Raw genomic sequence first — 15,326 nt, 5'->3', positions numbered from 1 at the left:
AGTGATTACATTGTCTTTTGTTGAAGCCATGTCAGGTTATTTTCTGTACTGCATTTCATTCATCATTGCGTTTCCTTGAACCATATAAAGCATTCTTTCCCACCTCATTCTTCTGTTCCTATTCATAAGTAACCAAGAACTGTGCTACTGTAGGATTACCTCTTGCTGATTACTGCTCATATTCACAAGTGTACTGTCCATTATCAATTTATTTATAGAAGTGTGATATATATATATATATATTGTTTAATTTTTCAAATAAACCTTTTAAATTTGCAAAACAAGCCTACTTCTTGGCTCAGTGGGGTCAAGGGGGATTCTAAGAGAGGGGTGTTATACAAGGGTTCATCCTCCAGATTATAACTTGCCATAAAAATACATAAATAAGGGCTTCCCTTGGGCATCCCAGACAAGGCACTAACTTAGTGGGATTGCTTGATTGGAGTCACTTACAATTGATTTGAACTTTAAGAGCTCATTGCCATGACAATAATGAGAGACCTGTTTGTTGTAATGTGATGGTGCTTGTTGTGTATTTGATATGTCACAATTAAATGTTATCTTAAATCCAGCCTCATGATTTTGTTGATTTATAACAAGTAGGTTAAAGGTCTTCGTGTCAGGCCCAGTTTTGGTATGTGAGAAAGACAGGATTGGAGATGCTGTCACTTCAAGCAAATGCAATTAAAGTATGTCTACTCTTGGCTTCTACAACAACAAATATATTCCTGCAGAGCAATAGAAAGAGATCCTGTTATTAATGAAACTACATCTCATGTAGCCAAACTGGGACACGTTATTCTTCGCAAACGTGATCTTGAAGAAGAATTCGAAACAGGCCTTCAGTGTCACGTGACCAGGCCCTGCCACTGAGTTGCTCCGCCCACCACCTATTTCACCAGTCCTCCTTAGGCGTCGCCATTGCATGCATCCTGAGCAAAGGACAGATGAAGAAAAGGACCTCACCTATTATTGCTTGTCCGAGCCTGATAGGGCCAAGTGCCAGGCCCGCTATCCTGCATTTCACCTACAAACCAGTCTCTACTACTACTACTCGCCAAAAGACATCACCATGTGTCTCCTCCCTCCACAGCTCATCCTCACTCTTACTAGGGTTTGTATGGTCAAACGCCCTGTGCAGCCGCGACAAGCTACCCTAGCAAACCTCATCAATATTCCCCTTCCCCCATCCAATTCCCACTGACCACACTCCCTCTGATGTTGACAAATTCTCACTTAGCAGTTGCCCATGCTGCAGGAAGGTCAGGAGGCAGAGTGGCAGTCATCCACAGGAGCGATTGGCCGTGCTCCATCATCCCCTCTCCCAGAACAAACTTGTTTGAATCATTTGCCTGCAAGTTCCGTTTATCGCACAAGGAATCTATCACCTTCCACCTCATCTTCAGGCCACCCCACACAAGTGGCTCTTTCATCGCCATCATCTCCAACTTATTCTCCTCTGCCAAATTAGCATATTCTAATAAGGTCTTTCTGAGAGATTTTAACATCCTCAAGTCATGGGCTGACAACCACACTCAAAGCACGCTTTTTTCACTTACTGTTTCCATGGACCTTGCAAATTGTGCTCACACCCACGCACAACAAAGGCAGCACCCTTGACTTAGTCTTCACATCATCCTCCCTCATCACCTGTGCAGACCCTATCCCATTCGACTGGTCTGACCACGCTGCCATTCCACTATCAGCGACCCACTTGACTATGGCCCACAAAGGTTAGGCTAAAGGCCCCCTCACTCAATGCCACTCATTCAAAACCTTCCCAGTCAATGAACTAGAAGCCAACTTTACAGACTTCACCATTACAGGGATTGCCTTGGACCTCCTAGAATGTTCAACAACTCTGCAATGAAACTGGTGGACTCTCATGTCCCCCCAAAAAAAAACAGCCGGGTTAAGACCAAACCATCTACCCTTTGATACACTCCCAAGCTCACTTATGATATGATATGATATGGCATTTGTAACGCGCCTATACACAAGTGTTTCAAGGCGCAACGAGGCAGGGAGGGGGGCACAGGGGGGAAAGACAGACAACGATCCTACTAGGCCAGGTGTCATTCAGATTGTGCAAGTGGAGGGGTAGGGGGAAGGGAAAAAGTGCAAGGGGAGAGGGGGAAGTGCTGAACAGGGTAAGTAGAATAAAAAAAATAAAATAAAAAAAAACTTCCAACTAATGTTCAATCATAGCCCCAGAGAAACGGTGGTGCAGAAAACGTAACCCTGCAGACATGACCAACTGCATATCTCTCTGTGCCAACTTTAGGATTTTGTTTACCCAGGCCAAAGCTGCTTACTTCTCCACCACCTATTGTGGGCGCCTCTAACAGAAGAAAATTCCACTTTGAAGTAGTAAAGCATTGTACCAAACCCTCACCCGACCCAGGTACCAGCAACACAGGAGAAATGCAACTGAATCAACACAATTTTCATCGAAACAATAGACAAAATCTGAGAGAACATCGAATCAACCTCTCACAGCTTCAGCGTCCTCTTCACCCCGACATGCTCACTGCCCCTCTGGACTGAATTCTCTCCTCTCTCTCCCCCATATCTCCTAGAAAATGATGACTTCCCTGAAACCTACTGCTTACTCTAACAATATCATCCTGGCCTCCATCATTCAACAATTGACGGGCCCGGCACTCAAAATGCTCCTCAGCATTATGAATGACTCCCTCACAGAAGGGTCCTTCCAGGACACCCTCAAGACTGGTCTCATGTAACCTCTTTTGAAAAAAACAACCGTAGATCCTGATGACCTAGTCAACTAAAGGCCCATTATGAACCTGATATTTATTGGCAAAATGTTGTGGATAGTCGCTACACAACTACTCGCCAGAGAATGGAACAACTCCCACATCCTAAATTACTACAAATCAGGGTTCTGCCCCAAGTGTAGCATTGAGACATCCACCATCCAGGTGGTGGATGATGCCCTCCAAATCATGGATAAGGAGGACTCATCTCTTCTCCTCCTCCTTGACATCTAACAGTATTCAATACCATCAACTACCACATCCTTCTCTTCCTCCTTGCTGAGAGGATGGAATTCTCTGGCACTGTCCTGAATTGGTTTACCTCCTACCTATCAGGCAGATGCCATGCTGTCCTGCTGAACATGCAGATTTTTAACCGGTTACAGGTCTCCTGTGAAGTCCCCCAAGGCTCCATCCTCTCACCTATCCTTTTTACGTGGAGCCTCTGGGCAATCTCCTCAAAGATCCCAATATACCCACCCACCAATACGCGGACGATACTCAGTTATACATGAGAGTAAATAGCGGGCAGGACATCACTCATCTCCGTGATTACATAGCCATCATTCAGTCCTGGATGTTGACTGCCTACCTGAAAGTAAACCCATCTAAGACTGAATGTGTCCGCATCAGTCTGCCTGATAAAAAACAACTTGTCCAACAATGTCTCAATGATATGCGCCTAGAAGGATTTGATCCACAACTCTCGGTCTCAGCAAAATCCCTATGCTTCCCCATTGACCCCACTGACAACAGCCTGCCCTTCCAGGAACACATAGACAAGGAGTCCCAAACAGCCAGGCCCTGAATCTCCAGCCTTCTTAATAAAACCCGCCATCCTGCTGCAGGACTTCCGGACAGTACTGCAGGCCCTTGCGGTCCCGCTCATTGATGGGGGAAATGCTCCTCTGACAGGGTTCCCAGCTGCTAACTTGGCTCCCCTAAAAGCAGTCCACCACGCTGCAGCACGTCTTATTATGGGTGCACAGAAATTTGACTGAATCAACCCCATACCATGCCAACACATTGATTAGGTAAAATTTCTGTTTGGTCTTCTGGGGACATCGGAAAAAAGGTTGCTCGATAAAGACTCATAAATTCACAAATCTGTTGGAAGTCGGCAACATTTTTATGAGGCGGTGACCTTTGCTCAAAACCCATTGGTGATGGAAAGGTCCCCACACTCAAGGAATTTCTGAATGAGAACGTCACAGTTCGCTATATTGCAGCAGAGGTCTGCTGGCGAGAGTGGGGTACGCGTATTCCGAGGGGTGCGTGGGGAGTTTACCATGCAATTTCGCTGGTGCAAGCGGGGTACGCGCATTCTGAGGGGTGCGCAGGGAATTTACATGCGATTTTGCTGGCGCGAGCGGGGTATGCGTATTCCGAGGGGTGCGCAGGGAGTTTTACACGCAATTTCACTGGCGCGAGCGGGGTACGTGTAATCCGAGGTGTGCGCAGGGAGTTTTACACTCAATTTGGCAGTGTGTGCCCTCCCGGGTGTGGCCCTCCCCCCATCCCCATAGCCCGCAGGCAGCCCATCACCCCTAGGCATGCCCTGCAGGCAGGACATCACCCCTGGGCATGCCCCACAGGCAGGCCATCCACCCTCCCCATGCCCCGCAGGCTGCCCATCACCCCTGGGCAGGCCCCGCAGGCAGCCCATAACCCTTGGGCACGCCCCGCAGGCAGGCCACATGTCACCATGCACTTGGGAGCCCCCACTCATGTCCCCCACCCCACCCCCGTTTGACAGGCACCTGCCAGCAGGCCCCGAATCATGTCCCCCCACCGCACCCCCCATTGACAGGCACCTGCCAGCAGGCCCTGACTCATATCCCCAACCCCACCCCCCATTGACAGGCACCTGCCAGCAGACCCCGACACATGACCCCCACCCCCCATTGACAGGCACCTGCCATCAAGCCCTGACTCATGCCCCCCCACCCACCCCTCATTGACAGGCACCTGCCAGCAGGCCCCGACTCATGTCCCCCACCTCACCCCCCATTGACAGGCACCTACTCATGGGACCCCACCCCTCCCCATTGACGGGCACCTGCCAGCAGGACCCGACTCATGTCTCCCCCACCCCAGCCCCCATTGACAGGCACCTTCCAGCAGGCCCCGACTTATGCCCCCCCATCCCTCCATCGACAGTCACCTGCCAGCAGGCCCCGACTCATGAACCCCCACCCACCCCCCAATGACGGGCACCTGTCAGCAGGCCCGACTCATGTCCCCCCATGCCCCATTGACAGGCACCTGCCAGCAGGCCACGACTCATGCCCCCTCACCGCCCACCTTGACGGCACCTGCCAGCAGGCCCCGACTCATGTTACCCCTCACCCACCCCTCCAATGACGGGCACCTGTCAGCAGGCTCCGACTCAAAAATCCTATTAAAAAATACAACTATATACAAAAAGTGGAGCAAAGTCCGTGAACTCCAAATAAAAATATAAACCAAGTGAAACCTAAGCCTAAATAACTGTAACGCTCACCTGATTCCCACGGAGACGCTGATCCCGGCTGGGCTGCTATCGTTTCTTCAATTGAGAAGCGTAGAGCTCGGACGACTATCAGGTCTGGGCTTCCTCTTATCGAATGTCTGACTTGCAGGGTAAGTTTTCTGCAGGTGGAAGAAAAAGGGTTAATCACCGTTTGATGGGATTCCTTCTCCCACCAATCGCCAGTTTCTCCCACAGCCTAGCTTTCTACTTGTCTCGGCGAGCACTCACCTTAGGCGTATAAATGCTGAGCTCTCCATCCTGCGTCTGGTGCAGGGGTGCGTGGATTCCAGTTACGTCACTGGATGAGTTCAGTGTTGAGGCTCAAGTCTTTTGCATCCTTAGTTGTGGCACTGGTGCTGGGATGCCGAAGAGCGATGCCGCCGTTACTGCACGAGCGGATGCCTGTAAGTATACTGTAGTCTTTAGGCTTTAAAAGATGGGCACCTCAATAATGTCCCTTTTCCTTTGTTTCAGGCCTCGGGATGCTGTGGGGGTAGTTTTCCGTTGCTGCTGCACGTGCCGATGCACGTAAGTGTAATGTTCGTTGGCCGCTTTTAATGGCACCTCTAATAATGTCCTTTTTCTAGTTTTCAGGTGCCGGGATGCTGCGGGCTTTATATCCGTTGCCACTGCACGTGCCGATGCACGTAAGTATAATGATCGTGGCCGCTTTTAATGGCACCTCTAATAATGTCCTTTTTCTAGTTTTCAGGTGCCGGGATGCTGCGGTTGATGCGGCCGCTTCTGCGCGTGTAAAAACTGGTAAGTTAAGATGAATGCGACTGCCTTCACCCGAACCCCTTTTTAATTATGTCCTTTGCCTTTCAGGTGCAGAGAAGCTGCCGAAGAGAAGGCCGCGGTTAGCTCTGTTGCAATCACGGATGGATCAGGTAAGCGGGCGCGGCTGCGAGCAAGTTGCACTTTTCTAACCTTATGTTTATTCTTTGCAGGTTTTGCCGGTGACTGGATTCTGGGATCTGGTAAGTATTGTTCTGTGTCTTTCTTCATCCACAGGTTGCTGCGCGGAAGCTGAAGATGACTCTGGACCTGGAATGCAGGAGCCGACTCGGTGAGCGTCCTGCTGCTGCTGCAGAATAACGCGAAGCACGTGTTTTCCATCGGGTGTGGTTTAAATAGCAGAGAAGTGCTTCCAGTGTGTGTTCTTCCACCGGTTCCACCCAGGTAAGAAAAGAGTTCCTGAATGGAGGGAATAGTTCCTCCCAGCCCTGATGGCTGGGGACTTCAACCAGACTGGATTGTTCTGGGTAAATATGCAGCATGGTCTGCCTCAGGTAAGTCCACGCAAGCATTATTACACTGTTTATCAATATGAGCCCGGCGCCTATGGCGCCGGGACTGAAACCCTTCATGAGCCTGGCGCCAAAGGCGCCAGGACACGATCCAAAGGGCCCCTGTAGGGGTCTGCTGGGTCCGGAGTAGTGGAAGACGGGTCTGCTTCCGAGGGCGCTGGGCCAGTCCTGGCCCCTCGGGAGTAGCACCCATGACAGCACCCCCCTCAAGCCCCCTCCCAAACTTGTCCTCCCGGGGGTCTTGGTTTATCGGCAAAGGTTCGGTGAAATTTCTGGACTAGACGAGGAGCATGGACGTGGTCATAGGGTTCCCATGACCTTTCCTGAGGTCCGTAGCCTTTCCAGTCGATTAGGTAGAATAGCTTCGATCTGATGATTTTAGAGTCCAAAATGTCTTTTACTTCAAATTCGGGCTCCCCATTCACTTGAATGGGCTCTGGAGGATTGGTCAATCTGGTTCCAGGTTGCATGGGTTTCAAAAGAGATACGTGAAATACAGGATGTATTCTCATATGGGTTGGCAATTCCAATTTAACGGCCACTGGATTAATTATGGCCGTAATTGGATATGGTCCCAGGTATTTGGGGTTGAAGGTGCGAGGCCCTTTAAGCGAATGTTTGGTGGACAGCCAGACTTGATCCCCAACCTGGTATTGAGGGGCATTGCTTCGGTGTTGATCTGCTCCTTTTTTGTACCTCTCTTTAGCTTGTTGTAGATGTGCAGTCGCTTCCTTAAAAGCTTGGGTAATAACGCTGTGCAATTGATCCACGGCGGGTGTTCCAAGATCTTGAGGTGGATCAAGGTTGGAGGTTCGAGGATGAATCCCATACAAGATGTAGAAGGGACTCTTTCCGGTACCCGAATGAACTGAATTGTTGTAAGCATATTCAGCTATCCAAAGGATGTCCTTCCAGTTACTCTCCGACTGTTGTAGCATGCATCGTAAATATTGCTCGAGAGTCTGGTTTGTTCTATCAGTTTGCCCGTCGGTCTGGGGATGATGGCTGGTCGAAAGTCTTACATCTATTTGAGCTAATCGACAACAGCTACGCCAAAAGTGGGAAATAAACTGGCTCCCCCTATCTGAGATTAGTACTGATGGGAAGTCGTGTAGCCGGACGACGTTTTCAAGAAATACTTTGGCTAGGACTGATGCTGAAGGTAAGCCTTTTAGCGGAATGAAGTGGGCCATTTTAGAAAACAGGTCCACAATAACAAGAATGGTGTTGTACCCGGAACAGGAGGGTAAGTCTGTGATGAAGTCCATGGAAAGGGTATGCCAGGGACACAGTGGGATGTCTAATGGTTGCAGAAGACCAGCCGGCCTCTTCTTCTGACCCTTGTTTTGAGCGCACACACCGCAGGACATCACGAATTCCTTTATGTCTTTTCTCCACGAAGGCCACCAGAAGTGTCTCTTCACCTTTTCTGTGGTTTTGGCAATGCCAGGGTGACCCTCAATTAATGAATCATGATAGCAGGAGATTACCTGTCTTTGTAAATCGGCGTGTGGTAGGAACAATCGTCCTTGGAAATAAGGCAAGTCATTGCTTACGGTGAAATCTTTTCCTTTTTGTAACCAGTTCAGTAAGTCTGGTGAGGGTACAAGTTGTTTCGTTTTTTCTTCAATATCCTCAATGGATTGTGAAGAAATCAGACCCACGATCCTTTGTTCAGGAATTATTGGTACAGGTTCTGGATTGGCAACGTTATCTCCCATTCCAATTCGGGAAAGAGCATCCGCTTTGCTGTTCTTGTTGCCGGGGCGATAAGTGATCACAAAGTCAAATTCAGCAAATAACAGAGCCCAGCAAAGCTGTCTGGAGGATTGAGCCTTGGCGTTTTTCAGATACTGCAGATTTCGATGATCGGTGATCACTGTGACGGTGTGTCTGGCCCCGAGGAGATAATGCCGCCATGCCTTAAAGGCTGATTTAATCGCTAGAAGCTCTTTGTCTGTGATGGTGTAGTTGATCTCAGGCGCCGAGAACTTCCGAGACCAGAATGCCACAGGATGCAGTTGGTTAGTCTCTGGATCTCTTTGTGATAGGACTGCTCCCATTGCTAAGCTGGAGGCGTCGGTTTCAACGATGTAAGGGAGGTCCGGGCGTGGGTGTTTCAGTATTGGCGCCGAGGTGAATTTAGCCTTTAGCTCTTGGAAGGCTTGTTCTGCTTCTGCGGACCATTCAAGCGTTTATTTTTTCTTAAGAGGGCGGTGATGGGTTGTACCACTCGTGAAAACTCTGGAATAAATCTACGGTAAAAATTGGCAAAGCCTAGCATGCTTTGAACGCCTTTCACGGAAGTAGGAGACGGCCATTTGAGGATAGCGTCTACTTTTCTCGAGTCCATGTGGACTCCTTTGGGTGTCAGAATAAATCCCAAAAATTCGACCTCAGTGACATGAAAAACACATTTTTCGAGCTTGGCAAAAAGTTTATGTTGGCGAAGTTTTTCAAGGACCGCCCTAACATGATTTCGATGGTCAGCTTCTGAAGATGAGTACACAAGAATGTCATCTATGTAGACGACAACGCAGACATCAATGAGCTCTCTGAGGACATCATTCATAAAATATTGGAAGGCGGCCGGTGCATTGCATAGTCCAAAAGGCATCACTTGGTATTCAAATAGCCCATACTTAGTGCGAAAGGCCGTCTTCCATTCATCTCCTTCCTTGACCCGTACCAAGTGATAAGCTCCCCGGAGATCAAGCTTAGTATAAATACAGGCGTTTTTTACCTGGTCAAGGAGTTCCGGGATCAGAGGTAAGGGGTACCGGTTTTTTACTGTTATCTGGTTCAGAGCACGATAATCTATACAGGTTCTGAGGTCACCTTCTTTTTTTGGTACGAAGAACAGAGCCGAGGATGCAGGGGACTTCGACGGACGGATAAAGCCATTGGCCAGGTACTGGTCTAAATACTGTCGCAGATGAAGGTTCTCAGGCTCGGTAAGGGCGTAAATCCTACTGCAAGGGGGAGTTGCACCGGGTAGCAAATCTATCTGACAAACGTATGATCTGTGGGGTGGCAAGGTGTTAGCCTGTTCCTTTTGAAAAACATCTTGGAACTCTCGATACTCTAGAGGTAATTGTGGACCGTCAGCCGTTACTGACGCTAGGCCAATGTTGGGTCGTGGATAACAAGTTGGTGTGCACTCTGGGAACTTTATCGTCTTTGCTCGCCAATCAATCTGAGGATTGTGTTTCTCCAACCAAGGAATCCATAGAATTACTTGGAATTGAGGAGCCTTGATCACGTCGAACACAATTACCTCCTGATGCCCGTCTTGGCCTAGTATCGTCACTTCAGTAGTGGTATGGGTCACTGGTCCGGAGGCGATTTCCGTCCCATCCACCGTGGTAATGACGTCTTTAACCACCTTTGGACAAAGAGGTAAGTTCATCCTGGAAGCCAATTCGCGGTCCACATAATTTCCAACTGCTCCGCTATCAATGTATGCCTTAATTGCATGCAAACGATCCGGTTGCTCTGGGTTTACGAGGACCATTGGCATTATGAAGTGCGAGGTCAAAGAACTGGTTTTTACGCTCGGCAAGCGGACCTCTACACTTGTCGGGCGAGGTCGTTTCCCGGCTCAGGCTTTTCAGAACTCTTATCAGAAGCTCCCACTGTCTTCTTAGGTGGTTTCACCGGGCAATCTCGAAGAAAATGTCCTGAATTTCCACAATAGAGACATAGTTGCATTTGTCGTCTCCTGTCGCGTTCTTTCTGGGTTAGGGGACCCTTTAAAACCCCAATTTGCATAGGTTCGACGGCTTCAACTCCTTTGGTGTGACTTTGAGGCTTAGGGAACACTCGTGTTTCAAACCTGGATCGATCCGCCTTTCTGTTTTGTAGTCTGTGATCCAATTGGACCACCAAATCAATGTACTCTGAACAATCCTGAGGAGGATTCACTACCTGGGCAAGGACGTCTTTGAGTTCGCCACGCAAACCCCTGTGAAAAAGCGTGATTCTTTTGTCCTCAGGCCATCTGGTTTCCACGATTAGCCCATTGAATGATGCAATATAGGCCAAAAGATCTTGATTGCCCTGTCGTAGGGAAAGGAGTTTGTTGTCCAGGGCCTGCCCCTGGGAATGCCTTGCAAAAAGTCTTTCCATATTTGCCTGGAAGGTCGGGAAATCACGAAGGATCGGGTCATCCTGTGTAACCAGAGGGATCGACCAATCAGCGGCACTGCCGCTAAGATACGAAAGCACAAAGGCTACCTTAGTCTGGTCAGTCGGAAAGGCTGCAGGTCTACAAAGAAAGTGCAATCGGCATTGATTTATAAACACCGCAAACCTTTTAGGGTCACCAGAGAAGCGTTCAGGCGGTGCCAATGGCACATTTCCGGGTAGGTTGATTTGAACAGGATTGGCTGAAGCCGCTGGGATATAGCTCCCTCCTGAATTAGGTAGCGGGGTTTGCCCCGCTTGTGTCTGTAATAACTGTCTGGCGATATCATCAGTTAGTTCTTTTGATATTATCAATTCCCTCCTAAGGGCATTTGTTTCCTGGCGGGCAGCATGAACTTCAGCTCTTAATTCCCCTAATAACTGGGCCAGTTGGTCTGTGTCGGATGTTTCCATAGCGCCTGGGTAGGAAGTTATTGAGGTGCTTCGCGTTCTGTAACGCTCACCTGATTCCCACGGAGGCGCTGATCCCGGCTGGGCTGCTATCGTTTCTTCAATTGAGAAGCGTAGAGCTCGGACGACTCTCAGGACTGGGCTTCCTCTTATCGAATGTCTGACTTGCAGGGTAAGTTTTCTGCAGGTGGAAGAAAAAGGGTTAATCACTGTTTGATGGGATTCCTTCTCCCACCAATCGCCAGTTTCTCCCACAGCCTAGCTTTCTACTTGTCTCGGCGAGCTCTCACCTTAGGCGTATAAATGCTGAGCTCTCCATCCTGCGTCTGGTGCAGGGGTGTGTGGATTCCAGTTACATCACTGGATGAGTTCAGTGTTGAGGCTCAAGTCTTTTGCGGCCTTAGTTGTGGCACTGGTGCTGGGATGCCGAAGAGCGATGCCGCCGTTACTGCACAAGCGGATGCCTGTAAGTATACTGTAGTCTTTAGACTTTAAAAGATGGGCACCTCAATAATGTCCCTTTTCCTTTGTTTCAGGCCTCGAGATGCTGTGGGCGTAGTTTTCCGTTGCCGCTGCACGTGCCGATGCACGTAAGTATAATGTTCGTTGGCCGCTTTTAATGGCACCTCTAATAATGTCCTTTTTCTAGTTTTCAGGTGCCGGGATGCTGCGGGCTTTATATCCGTTGCCATTGCACGTGCCGATGCACGTAAGTATAATGATCGTTGGCCGCTTTTAATGGCACCTCTAATAATGTCCCTTTTCTAGTTTTCAGGTGCCGGGATGCTGCGGTTGATGCGGCCGCTTCTGCAAGTGCAAAAACTGGTAAGTTAAGATGAATGCGACTGCCTTCACCCGAACCCCTTTTTAATTATATCCTTTGCCTTTCAGGTGCAGAGAAGCTGCCGAAGAGAAGGCCGCGGTTAGCTCCGTTGCAATCACGGATGGATCAGGTAAGCGGGCGTGGCTGCGAGCGAGTTGCACTTTTCTAACCTTATGTTTATCCTTTGCAGGTTTTGCCGGTGACTGGATTCCGGGATCTGGTAAGTATTGTTCTGTGTCTTTCTTCATCCACAGGTTGCTGCGCGGAAGCTGAAGATGACTCTGGACCTGGAATGCAGGAGCTGACTCGGTGAGCGTCCTGCTGCTGCTGCAGAATAACGCGAAGCACGTGTTTTCCATCGGACGTGGTTTAAATAGCAGAGAAGTGCTTCCAGTGTGTGTTCTTCCACCGGTTCCAGCCAGGTAAGAAAAGAGTTCCTGAATGGAGGGAATAGTTCCTCCCAGCCCTGATGGCTGGGGACTTCAACCAGACTGGATTGTTCTGGGTAAATATGCAGCATGGTCTGCCTCAGGTAAGTCCACCCAAGCATTATTACACTGTTCATCAATATGAGCCCGGCGCCTATGGCGCCGGGACTGAAACCCTTCCTGAGCCTGGCGCCAAAGGCGCCAGGACACGGTCCAAAGGGCCCCTGTAGGGGTCTGCTGGGTCCGGAGTAGTGGAAGACGGGTCTGCTTCCGAGGGCGCTGGGCCAGTCCTGGCCCCTCGGGAGTAGCGCCCATGACAATAACTATATACAAAGGTGGCAGGCTAGTGCGACGGCTCACCTTTTCATGTTCCAGGCCAGGGCATCATCGAACTCCACGTTGATGCTCCGGAGGCGGGCCTCTTCCCTGGCCTCGAGGTCTCGCAGGGATGCAGCCATGGCCTCCTCCAACTCCCTGCGAGTTGTCTCGAGGCACTCAGCCAGCCTCAATGCCCTGTGCATGGAGTTCTCCATCCTGACCATTGTGAGCCCTGCCCTCTCCACCTGCCGCCGCTCTGCACCTATTTGCTGGCCCAACCGCTGCCACACGGAAGACACTCCCAATCCTGGCTCCTCCTGTCCGCCGGCCGATGCCTGCCCCGATGATGTTGATGGCCCCGAGGCCGCATGCCTCCTATGCCGAGCCTGCTGCCGCCGCCTTTCTGCTGCCTGCAGCCGCCACCACAACTGCCTCCGGGTAGATGGCAACAACCGGGACCGTCGTGCAGGTGCCCTGCTTGAATGTGCCTGCACATCGTCTGTTGCCAGGGGTCCAGTTGCTGGGGTGACCACCTGTGCCGGAGCTCCGACTCCCGACTGCGGCAGGGATGGGATCTCCATCAGCCTGGCTGCGTTGGTTGGGGCAGGTCCACAGGGGGCAGTGCTGGCATGTGGGCCGGAAGACGGCACAGAGAATGACTGGCATATAGTGTGCACAGAGGAAGAGAGGGCCGCAAGACAGAGCGACACATGGAGGAAAACCCTGACCACGAGCCCCCTCAACTGGGCCACGTTGGCACACGTCTCTTCATGATGACGTGCGTGGTCACCCCAGGAAGCACGCACGTCATCACTAATTACACGTGTGCACAACGCGGCACCAATGAGGATGGACTCGATCCTGTCACGGGTCCCCACGTCCGCAGGTAGAGGAGTGCCAGATGACGTGGACCTCCCCCCTACCTGCAGACGGCCCTGGGATGGGGCATCCCTGCTGGTGCATGGTGATGCAGTCACAGTGTCAGGGACAGTGGCATGCACAGGCTCCTCCGCGGCGACCTGTGCTGCCTCCTGCTCCTACCCCTGGACTGCACCACTTGCACCAGTGGTACCACCCCCACCAGGCCCCATGTGCAGCTTAGATACGGCCTCCTCCACCTCCATACACACCACCAACCTGGATGGCTCCACACCGTCTTCCGCCGTCGCAAGCCCCTGTGGGGGCTCACCCGCCCCTTCCGCTGCAGCGGTAGTGGCGGGCGTGGCACCAGTCCCCTCGCTCCCGGATGATGGAATTTCCTGGGAGGGTGACTGGGCATTGCGTTGCTGGCCGGTGGAGGCATCCCTGCCGCTTTCCTCCACAGCGCCGTCTCCACCCTCTTCTTCACTCCCCGCTGTGTAAGGGAGACATAGAACACAAGCATCAGGGTACTGTACGGTAGTCCCCTAGACACAAAGCAATAGCACATGAGTGGCACTGTCAAATGTCACTTCCATCATGTCCCTCCACATCACATGGGTCAGTGCAGGCAACACACATGCAGAAACAGACATGGCACATGCAACAAACATTTGCATCCATGTCCAAGGCACTGTAGAAACATCCAATGGTGGTTTGAAACTCACATGCATCATGGGACAAGCTGATCACATGCACACACATCACCGGAGGGTTATGCATCTGGCCCTGTATACCCCCAGACACAGTAGATACAAGGATGACTAGGCTGTATCAGTGAATCAACACATCGTCACAGATATGTGTCATGCATCCATGGAGTTTACCAGTCACTCACACACTACTAAGACACACGGACATGTACATCATGCATGTCCATGACAGCAGCACCCATCTCTCACACTCCAAACATGTCCAATACAGAGACAGGCATGCATATATGTGAGCATTCAGCATGCTGCTCCGCATGATGCATTGTAACACATATACCATCCATGTGGTTCACGCCTGACTGGATTCACATGCAGCACCATCATGTCCCTGCACACACACATCCATACATGACCCATGTCACACATACAGCCTAGTAGCTAACTACCACCACACTGCAACATGCACTGTTTTACACGGCAATGTATGGGCACTTACCGCTCGACTCCAGACGGGCCTGCATCCTGAGGATCTGGGGGTGAAGCACTGGGCGAATGCGCTCCAGGACCCTCATCTGCTGGGTGGTAACAGGCGCCGGGCCTTCTTGAGGGTCCTGGACTTGTAGTCCTCCCAGCGTTTCCGGACGTGTTTGATGTCACGGGGTGCCACCCCCTCTGCGTTGATGGCACCTATGTCCGTCCAGATCCTCCTCCGTCCTTCCTTGTCCGCGCGTGATGGTGAGAAGAGGACATCATAATGCCCCAGGACTTGCTCCACCAGGATGCCAACTTCATTGGCAGTGAAGCTGGCAGCCCTCTGCCTCTCTGCTGGGGGGTTGCCACTGCTGCCAGATGGTGTTGGTTTGGACATGGCAACCCCCGAGGCAGGTGTGGGTGGGCAACTGGGTCCTGGGGCTGGGCTGTGGAGAGATGGAACACCAGTCGGGAGTCTTCTGTTCAACCAGGGGTGGTCACAGCAACTGGACCCCTGAAG

This window comes from Ambystoma mexicanum, chromosome 4p, assembly GCF_040938575.1.
Source record: "Ambystoma mexicanum isolate Mex_15411 chromosome 4p, UKY_AmexF1_1, whole genome shotgun sequence".
Taxonomy (NCBI): domain Eukaryota; kingdom Metazoa; phylum Chordata; class Amphibia; order Caudata; family Ambystomatidae; genus Ambystoma; species Ambystoma mexicanum.
This window is presented reverse-complemented; position numbering follows the sequence as displayed.